This window comes from Oculina patagonica, chromosome 13 (genome assembly GCF_052425735.1).
Source record: "Oculina patagonica isolate OP01 chromosome 13, crgOcupat, whole genome shotgun sequence".
Classification (NCBI taxonomy): Eukaryota; Metazoa; Cnidaria; class Anthozoa; order Scleractinia; family Oculinidae; genus Oculina; species Oculina patagonica.
Window position 1 is genome coordinate 4,146,288 of NC_135770.1, and position 11,170 is coordinate 4,157,457.

At 35.2% G+C, this 11,170-nt stretch overlaps 1 protein-coding gene across 1 annotated transcript in view; it reads right to left on the minus strand.

The window, feature by feature from the left end:
• LOC144634382 (uncharacterized) overlaps window positions 1–9,739 on the minus strand; it is a 30,057-nt gene extending 20,318 nt beyond the window's left edge. Inside the window, exon 1 of the mRNA XM_078493335.1 lies at window positions 9,469–9,739. The gene's annotated coding sequence lies outside the window, so the exon portion shown is untranslated. The remainder of the gene's footprint in view (window positions 1–9,468) is intronic.
• Between the last annotated feature and the right edge of the window lie 1,431 nt (window positions 9,740–11,170).

The window sequence follows — 11,170 nt, forward strand, 5'->3', positions numbered from 1 at the left end:
CTTTACTTTACAAATCGTTAACATTCCTAAAAGACAAGCAAAAGACCACTTCTGTTGACCGAGAGCGTCGAGAATTTAAGATGCCCAATTCAAGTAACACCGGAAAAACGCGCTGCTGCACTACGAAGAAAGCCTCAGCGAACTGTACTTCCTGTTGAATTATGCGGTTTTGCCAAGTTACTTTGTGGCCGCGCCACTTCCGGGGTGAATTGGAGTTATCCAGTCTAGCTTTGCACATTCACATCACATCTCAGAATTCAGCTGACAGCGTCGAGTATTTGAGATGTCAAAGAAAGATCGGGGAAATGCGCTGCTGCACTACCAAGGAAGCCTCAGTGAACTGTACTTCCTGTTGAATTATGCGGTTTTGCCAAGTTAATCGTTAACATGGACGTTACATTGAAACATGATCGCGTGCGACAAGAAGACATAAAGAGGCATTTCGCTCCGTATTTTGGTACAAATAATGTGGTTTCTGGACTAGGAAAAGTCATAAAGGTAAGAAATATTTCTTTATTGCTTAGTGATTTGGCATTTACTTCGTTGTAGATCTCGTTGAAAGCAGATTTGAATGTATAATTTGGTAATCAACGTACCGGAACCGCTCAAAGCAGAAGATAAGCTCGCATTTCAAAACTCTCGCGAAAGTTTCGAACAAATTCGCCAACATAGCAAATACGCAATTCAACCACAAAAAACATGGTTTCCTTTTATTTAAAAGCATGCAACAAAGTGAAAATTACAAGTCTTTTTAACGAAGAAACGTATTAAACATTCGAAGACCTTCCGTTAGTTGTTGTTATTGACACGGAAGGTCAAAAGGTCACTCATATGACTCGAATGACCTACTTTCAAAACGCTCTCAAAATTCGTCGTTTCGTTTATCCCAATTTTTTTTTCGTGGAAACTGTAGATGGGAAATTTCTCTTTCTACAGCGTATAGTCTTGAAGGGTAAAGTAGTGTACCAGAGTGATTTTTTGACCCGTGAATTTAGGCAAAATTCGGCTGTTGCTACGACTGTCAAAATATATAAACTTAAAAATTCCGTGAAAAATTCCAGTTTTTGTTCCACATAATTTGAACACCACTTATAGGCAGAGGAAATGAAAGGTTTTAAGTTCCTTGGTAATTTTTTTCTAGGACGCTTTTAATATATGAATAACAGCTTCCACAAAAGTCGCTATTTCGGCGTTGATTTAGCGTGCCGCCACCGGCAAAATATTAAAAATTCTACTAAAAAATCAAAAAAAATTCTTAACGACCCGAAACTTATATTTTTAGAACTAGTTTACCAAGGCCTTTATTCTGGCAAAGTTTGGGAAAATCGGTCTTTGCTATTTTGCATACCTTAGTCGGTCCGTAGAGCAAACCCCTCTTAAAAACTGAAATTTTTTGTTTTTTTTGTTTTTTGTTTGCAAAAACATTTATTGAACAGTTCAAAAAATAAATTACATTTAGTTACTATTTACAACCACGAATAAACAAAAGGACAGCTTAGATTACATTGACTTGTAAGTTACAGACTAAAATAAAGAAAAGGAAAAAACAAATTCAATACAAGAATGCAAAAGTCAAATAAGGGCTTCTATCCGGTAAGATTTTTTTTCTTTTTTTTTTTTTTTTTTTTTGATAACATGGTTTGCCGGACAAATTGTAATACAAGTTTGTTTTTTACTTAGGGCCGAATCGCACTAGCGGACAAGTTTTAAATGTCATAACATTTTTTACAAAAACAAAATTGTCGCGACAAGTCAGAGACATTTTGAAGAAAACAAAAGGTGTAATTATTAGTACAATAGCTCTGCACGTGCTTCTGCCATCCCTGTACATTTCTCGGCACGGCCGTCTTGGGCAAACATCAAATATGCAGTACAACGCGGTAAAAAATCTAAAACAATTGGCATTTAAAGTACGCGTTCTCGTGCAGAAGAATAATGAGTCGTCTCAAGATAACTTTTTCTTTTCTCATTCTTTCATTTGGCCGAAACACTTCACTTATAAATATGCTTTGCCTCTCGCGAAAAGATTTTGCGGCTGGATTACGATAGTGAGAGCCACATCACGGTGCATACTATCCCAACAACTTTTGAGTGCGTGCTGTTTTTCGGTGCAATTTGGGCCAAACAAAATAGCCAATCAACAACGTATTGTTATCTGGCATTACGAGGGGCATGGGAATGCGACTTGTCATAAAAAGTCCTGCCTTGAGGCAGGACTTCGGCCCCTTTGATGATTTGTCCGTTTTGACAAAATTTGCCCTTGTCCAACAAGTCGTTCGCACTTGTTTTTGCAATTGTTTGACAACATCTATCGCGCGTGCAACGCGGACCAATCATAAGACAACTGCTTCTTTGTTTTCCTGAAATGTTGGACAAGTTCTAGGTCTCAAAAAACGCACTCGCACTTGTTTTCTGTGACAAGTGACACGTTAATGATGAAATCAATCAATTGTTACAAAATTTGTCCGTAGTGCGATTCGGCCCTTAGTTACATTTGTAGGAAATGGTTAGCTTACGTTTTATTTAAAGAATGATTTGTGATTTGCACGTACTCTTTTCAATAGATAGATTACTTTTGAGGAAAGCAAGGAAGGCTTCGAAATAGTACTGTTCTTGTTCTCTTGAAGCAGAGTAGATGTAATACTTTGCGATTATAAGGCAGAGGTTTAAACCAAGTTGTTGGCCAAAGTTGTTTGTGAAGCCGTATATTATGGTTTTGTCGTTCAAGTCAATAAAGTCGTCGTTTTTAACATTCCACCAGTGGGAAAAGGTTTGCCAGAAAGATTGCACGTCCGGGCAAGAAAGCCAGAAAGATTGCACGTCCGGGCAAGAAACAAAAAGATGTTGTAAGGTTTGTTTTTGCTCGCAGACATGACATTTGTCATGTTGAATGATCTTATCTCTGAAAAGGGTTGCATTAGTTGGCAAGATATGATGTATAATTTTGAATTGGAATATAGCGAGCCTAATATCCTTGGTCACTTTAAAAGGAATGCTGTAGATAGCTTTAATAGTTTTCTTATCAAAGTTTGCTTGCCACATTCTTTGTTCTGCTGTGGGAGGTATGAATTTCAGCCCGATTAGAAGTTTCGAAGCTGATTTACATGAAAGCTTGTCTAAAGGAATTTTCTCTGCATATTCTAAACAAGTGGGTGCGTCGGTTTCAAGTTCCTTTAACAAGCGGATCCAGTTTTGGGGGATAGAGTTGCATAAGCCATAATAAGTAAGAAAATTTGTTTTGATGGCGAACTTGCGGCAAAATTTATCAAATGTCAGGAAGTTGTTTTCGTAGAAAATGTCTTTGATTTTGGTTATTCCTGCAGCATGCCAACTATGGTAATAAACAGAGAAGCCTTCGATCTTAATAAACCGATTGTTCCACAGAATTTCATTGAGAATCTGTTCTTTGTTTGCTGGAGTATGATTATTTATGATTTGCCAGATGCTTAAGGCATCCTTATAAAATTGTATAGGTATATCTAGTTTGAGGTACTTTAAATCATAGTTGCATTCTAGTAGGAAAATACCTCCTACCTGTTTTAATAGTGTGAGAGGTATATGGCACCAGCTTGCATTTTCATTGCTTTCGTGCAGCCTTCTTACCCAAGTGACTTTCAGAGCGTTGTTCATTATTTCAAAATCTGGCAGATCTAAGCCACCTTTAACTTTCGGGCCTATCATGGTGGTATGTTTAATTTTAGGTTTGTTGTTCCAAACAAACTGAGTAATGGTTGCTTGAACTGAAGATTCAAATTCTCGGGGAAAAGTAAGTACCGATGTATTATAGACTAGCTTCGAGAGAGCGAGGCTTTTAAGAATGGTTATTTTACCGTACAACGTGAGATTAGAAGGTTCTTCATAGACAGTAGTTTTTGTTCAAAATTTTTTTTGAAAGCTTCAGCTTCGTCGTAAGAGAAATAGATTCCTAGTGCATATATCGGCTCTGAAGGCCAAGCTATATCAAAAGGTGTCGAGGCGTCCTTTCTCCGTGACCCTATCCACATTCCTTCAGTTTTGGACTTATTTATTTCTAGTCCTGAAATCTCTTGAAAGGCGCGTAATGTTTCGAACAAGTTCTGCGCTGACAACGCGTCGGATACAAATGCAGTAGTGTCATCTGCATATTGTGATATTTTGTATTCTTTGTTATAAATTTGTATTCCTCTAATATTCTTATTATTCCTAACTGCGTTCGCCAAGATTTCTGCACAAAGTACAAACAAGATTCCAGATAAGGGACAGCCTTGTCTGACTCCTCTTTGTAAGCTGAAAAATTCGGAGGCATGTCCATTGTTGATAACACAGCTAGTAATGTCGGTATAGAAAGTTTTAATCCAGTCGCGAATTTGTGGCCCAAAGTTAAACGCTTCTAGAACTTTGGATAAAAACTGCCAATCAACCGAATCAAAGGCTTTTTTAAAATCGACGAATATTGCCATGCCTGGTATATTTTCTAAAGATGTTATTTTCATTATGTCTTGTATCAGCCTAATATTTTGGCCAATGTATCGCCCCTTGACGTAACCGGTTTGGTCGTCATGGATAAGTTTGGGGAGAAAGTTGGCGATTCTGCTTGCTATGGCCTTTGTTATTATTTTATAGTCAGTGTTTAATAAAGATATTGGTCTCCAGTTTTCTAAGTATAGCTTGTTTTTCCGCTTTTTTGGCACAACTTTGATAATTCCTTGTCTCTGAGTTATATTTAGACATTTGTGTATTAGAGCATAATTAAAACTTTCAACCATTTCATCTCCTAAGACGGACCAAAAATGTAAATAGAATTCTACAGTGAATCCGTCGCTTCCTGGGCATTTGCCTTTGGCACTCATTTTAAGCGTTTCAAAACATTCTTGCTTGGTGAGTGGCAATTCTAGCTTCTCTAGGTCAGCGTCGTTTAATTTTGGGAGGTTTGGGTCTTCAAAAAATAATTTATCGTGCCGGTTCTTTCGAGGTACCTCTGTGTAGAGGTTTTTATAAAACAGCTTTTGGCAGTGTAAAATTTCATTGGAGTCTGTTATTTCTTGGCCATCTTGAGATTTAAGCTTCGATATGTATGTTTTGGCATGCTGTCGTTTTTCCAAGTTTAAGAAATATTTAGTATTTTTTTCTCCTTGCTCATGCCATCTTGTTCTACTTCTTACAATAGCTCCTTTGGTCCGGTAATCAGCAATCTTGTTTAGCTCCGATCTCAGGCTATATAAGTTAGCAATATTCTCTTTTGACCTGTTTGATACGAGTGTTTTCATTAAGGCGTCTATTTGATCTGAGAGATCTTTTTCTATGTTCTTACGCTCTCTGCTCTTTTTCTTTGAGTAACGCACGCAGAAACCTCTTATCTCCATTTTTATCATATCCCAGAATAAACCTTTATCGGTAAGATAGCAGTATTTCTTTTTGTACTCCGGTATTATACAATGAAGTTGTTCTAAGAAGGTGTTATCTTCCAAGAGAGAATTATTAAATTTCCAAAAACCATAGATAGACCATCTTGAATCGCACAATTTTTTTATCACTCTAGGAAATAGCATAAATCCTATAAATATATAAAAAAATGTTTTCAAAGCGATACGTAGAAAAGTTTAAAAAAGTACATTTTATAAGTACAACTGAATATAGAAGTAAACAGATTTAGAAATATCATTAGATCGAAGAATTTTCCCTGAATATTGACAATTTGGTCACACGAACTGTCTCTCAATATCAAGAGTCGTCGATTAACAATGTCACATGAAAATGCCCCGGAGTGATGAAACGGAAACTAAAAGTTTCAGCACCCCGGAGTAAAACATCTTTTTATGATCAGTAGTAACAAAAAAACCTCTGTCGTGAAACATTAAAAACTGAAATTTTTAAACAATTACAAATGGTATCTGATATCATTTTGCATGATTTTTGTCGTAATCCAATTTGAGAAATCGTTGCACTTAAAGGAAATTTTGTTCTACATTACTACATTTCATTTCTTATATGATGTATGTATGTATTTTTGAATATGAATTTTTATAGTAAGAAAAAATAAGAATAGATCTCTCTCATAGATATCTCTCATCTCTCTCATAGATCAGCTCTTGTACTTAGACGGGTCAGTGCTGCAATTTTTTATTAGTAACTGCTACAAATGTGGTATCAATCAAATGCCTAATCATTGGTAAACAAATTGTGGTTACTTTCTTGACATCGCAGGTTACCACAGCAACGGTACTATCCGTTAAATACACCCTGTTAGCAACACCCTTAATTTTAGCTTAAAGTGCTTACTGAACTCAAAAACGAGGTCGGTGAACCCCCATTTGTTATTATTGAATAATGATGGTAAAAAAATTCTTTGGAGCGGTTTCAGAGCCACCTTAAATATTTGAAAATTCAAGGTGGCTCTGAAAACGCCCGGAGGAAATTTTTTTTTTAACTATGCAAAAGTTTTATCTTAACATGCTGCTCATTATTCAATAATAAAAAATGGGGGTCATCTAGCTCGTTTTTTAGTTATAAGCACTTTTAGCTAATATTAAGGGTGTATTTATCAGGTTATACTGTTGCTATAGTTACCAGTGACGTCATGAAAATAACCACAATTGTTAATCAATTATTGGGCATTTGTTTGATAGCATATTTGTAGCAATAACTGATAAATATTTGTAGCATTTACCCATCAAAGTACGAGAGCTGGAAAGCGCTGAAAACTGTTGCCTAAGCTGAATTGGTACAGTTTAAAACATTTTTATAGCAAAATTTAAAGGACAGATACAACAACAACCAAGAATTGAAACACTTCTGTGAGCCTTTGATTGATTTCCCATTAGGGCCAACATGCCATAGCTGTGCATTTGTACTTGCAAAGGCACCAGATAGAATTTGAAATGAAACTTGCAGTAGTCTTTGTCCAAAGTGTCTCAATGCTATAAACCTTGAAGGTTAGATGATTATAAGCCTTATTTATCGCGTAACTAGCAATCATATATATCTGCCTGTATCCTGTCATATACTATACAGGAAGCTGTACTTAATTTCACTGCATTGGCCAATATACAGTTAAACCCGCGAGTAAGAACTTGCATTTTCCCAAGTTAACCTTAAATGGTTCTTACATAAATGGCAATCAGCACAAATTTAGGCTATTCTGGAGAAAACACTTTTTTTGATTGTATCAATAATATTTTATGATTTCCAACATTGTCATTTACATTGCAACTGGAGTGGTAAGGCTCTTAGGTGTCTCCAAAGAGAATCCAGAATGTTGACTTATCTTATTTCCCTAAAAGTAAACCTTGTTAACCAATTTTAAAAAATAAGAACCTATTTTTAAATTTTAGGCCAAAATGGTTCTTATAAATGAGGTTTCTAACTGGCAAATTTTAGCCAATCAGGTTCTTAAAAAATAGGTTCTCACTAGCGGGTTTTTACTTTATAACAATTAACATATGTTCTGTATATATCTTAGATACAAATGTTGGCATAAATACTACAAAATGGTGTCGTAACGGGCGTGGTTGGCTGCCATGGTGACCATTTTCAAATAAACTCTTCCTAAACAGCTTCTTTCGGTAATATAAGAGTTACAAAATGAATTTCAAAGAGAGTTCGTTAAAACTTAATAAAAGGGTTTTTACTGTCAGGAAAGATAACAATGCAGAAATTATGAACTCGATAGACAGCTCGATAATGTTTCAGTTTCTTTTTTAATGGAGTAAATCCGTCAAGCCCTCAAAAATGCTGATAAAATACCACTGTCTCGATCTTCACGTTGAAAACGATTCTCATGTGATGAAAACTATTTATAACACTTTTGTGTTAGTAACACGTGTAGGCAGATCAAAAATCACAACTTTCGGGTGTTTCTGTTAGTTTTTCAATAATTAGTTAGGTATATTAATAGCGTTTTACTTAAATCTACTTTAATTAATTAACAAAGGTTGGTTTTAGGTTATTGGAACGTCCATGAGTTGATTTTATAGAATCTGTTGTTACATATTTGTCTTCTTTTTCACGATAAAGGTATGAATTATATTATATATTTTGAATTGACTGTGTAATACAGGAACTATTTATGTATTCCGTAAAGAAATGCACCATTTGGAGACATGCATCGACACAAAATTTGTCAACAAAAAATTTCTAGATTTAACAAAGCGGTGGAAAAAGCAGTTAATATTTTAAATTTGGATTAGGTTTCGTATTATCGATATTAAAGTTATCATGACCTCTGTCTTATTATCGATTGATAAAATAAACGACTATGACTTGATAATTCTTAATATACTACCATGCTCAGCTTTTCTGACCCGATAATTACTTCAGTATCATAGAACTCAGATTCAGCTTCGAATTTGCAGTCAATCTGTGATTTTCAGATCCGATCCATGCTGACTCAATATTGAAAACATATCTTTGAACGCATTTATTTGTGACATATATTGATTTATTCCTTTGGTAATGCAATTAATTTGTTGATGTATGCAAAATTTGAAACATCCTTCGAGCACTTTATTGAAATCGGTTACATTCTTCACCCATTTTCTTCACAAAGGTTGTTCCATTGATGTCTGATTTCAAGTCATTATTCTCCCCTGCAGTTTGTTTTAAAGCAAATCCATTTGGGTAAGAGCTGTGATCCAAAACAAAACCTTAATAAGGTTCAAGTCAATTACTTAGGATTCTGATGTTAGAAAAATTTAATAATATTCTTAAAAATTTTACTTTTCTTTAAGAGCGTTGAGTTTAAAGGATAAACAAACTTCACTTGATTAATTTCGATGCGAAGACATTTCCTTCGCAAAGCTCTAAGACAGCCAGTTTTATTAATTACAATTTCTGGCCAAAGAAACCTCTTTCAAAATATTTCATTTATATTATGCCCGTTATTCAGATTTTAGTTAATTTTAGCCAAAATCGAAAACCATATATACTATCCTGAGATGTTTTTCTGTTCGAAAAATTAAAGCCACTTCGAGAACAACTTCAGTTTACAACTCAATGTCCGGCGCATTTGATCTTGGAAGCCTCTCGCAAATCTATCGATCAATCATGGCATATACTTCCTCAAAATGATTAACTTTCAAGTCAGTAAACATTTCAATAAAAATAAAACATTGCTTTTCGTATTATTCATGGTTCTCTTAAGGCGCTAGTAAAATCTCTGACAGTAAAAAGGCTATCGTAATAAATCAGATGTTTTCTTGCATACTATATAAGTTGTAATTATTCTGTAGTATTTTTCATTTCTTATACTGACATACATTTTTGGCATATGGCTTCAAACTTTCGAGTTTTACTATAGCTGGAGTACTTGGAAGCTTAACATTTGGCATTCTAACGGGCAAGATCACTAAATCAATTTATTCCGTCCGTCTGTCAAGTTGTATTGTTTCGTTTGAAGATTAAACCTTCTTCGGCCGTCTGTCTGTAATTTGTTTTGGTATGGACTGAACGCATCTTGTCGTAACATATCGCATGATATTGTCAAAATCTTACCTCATTTAACGCACTGATCCGTGTAAGACCATACACGTTTGCTTCTTCAAGCAGTGATCATGTTTCTTCTCTTTGCATTTGTTTCTAGTCGAATAAGATGGGCGATGAGCGTTTGAAGTCAACCTGAAGGTGAATATAATTAAATTGTTTTCTTCAAAGCTCATAAACACTTTTTCTAGTAATTCAAATTTTCCCTCAAAGCTGCGATCATCCACGAAGCAACTTTAGTCTGCTCGATTTCGAAATCCTGTTCTCGATTTAAAAACACCGGCAGCTGTACAGTTACAGTTATTTGGAATGAAAACCTCTTAAGTCTGCCGGATTTAACGAAGTGAGTCAGCGGATCTCATTATCGATTTGAACTTTTTTTTACCCCTCGGAGTTAACGATAACGAATTATATGGGAGACCTTTGTCGAGCTGCATAATAACAAAATCTTATGAATGGGGCTCCAGAAGGGGAATTTAAGTCTTTGACAGTGAAAACAGAAAAATATTTTAATGAGCAAGCGACAACCGGCTACGACTTTCTTTTATGTTTTTGGCTAATTTTGGAACCGTTCAAAGTTTGCCGGCTGGAAGTTAAGTAAACACTATACGAGCGATCAGAAAAGTGATTTTACTTTTATTTATGTTTTGGTTTCAGAAGAGGATGTTATCTTTTCGAGACGATAATGCTTCCTATATTTCTAAGGCGAGACATAAATTGAACAAAGCGGCGAGGATGATGCAGTTTTGGTTCTGTAAACTGTATTTTGTGATCGTCAGCTGGGCCTATTTGATATTGTGAAATAAAGCCGTTGTCCCATAATCGCTTAAGTTATTAAGCTTGCCCTGCATAACCAGACATTTATGTTTTTTGTATCAGATATTTGATTAAATTTCCATGAAATTTTATTAATAAGGTTTCCTTTATTATCGTGAAAGAAATTAACAAACGAAAGTCCGTATAACCAAATCGATTTCGCTTTTGAATAATGTTATCGAAAAGGGTAAAGTTTCAGTTAGTCATTGACATTTAAATAGGCTTTCTTGGTTTTGATCCTGAAAAAACTGTATTATTTCAAGTTCCTTTTAAGGCTGCGAGCAAGTGACTGTTGATGTGTTTCCATGGAGACGAGCTATTATTTATTTTAAGACACAGATAGCTGGCTGGAGTTCATTATCATATCACAACCCGGCTGTAAGATTGAATTAATTAATTTCTCAGAGATATCTTCTACGTTTGAATAATTTTATGTGTTCTTTTTAGGTACTCTGGACAGATCAAAGTTGAATGTTGTCTTTTTTATTTTTTATTTTATTTGTGCGTTTTTTTCTTGTCAATGATGACATGGAATCAATTTGCACTGTTCTTTGATATAAACAAGGGCGTTTGCAAATATGGCGTTCTTTCTCTGGCCGAAAACCCACGATTCCGTGAAATTGATTGCTCGCCACTGGAAAATCACGATACTTTGCTCAAACTTCGTCCCAGGTTTTTATTGTTTATTTGTTAGTTTCTTACATTTGTTGACTTGACACGCAGAGGCTAACAGCAAAAAGGATTCCAAACCGAGCGACAAACAGATCTAGCTTATACACAGCGTAAAAATGGTTTTAAACCAAGCGAAAACTTGCCTCGATGCGGGAAAAAATGATTCTGAATCAGTAAAAATAATTTTCAATCAATCGAAAAAAAAAATTCAAGCCTGCTGAAAAAA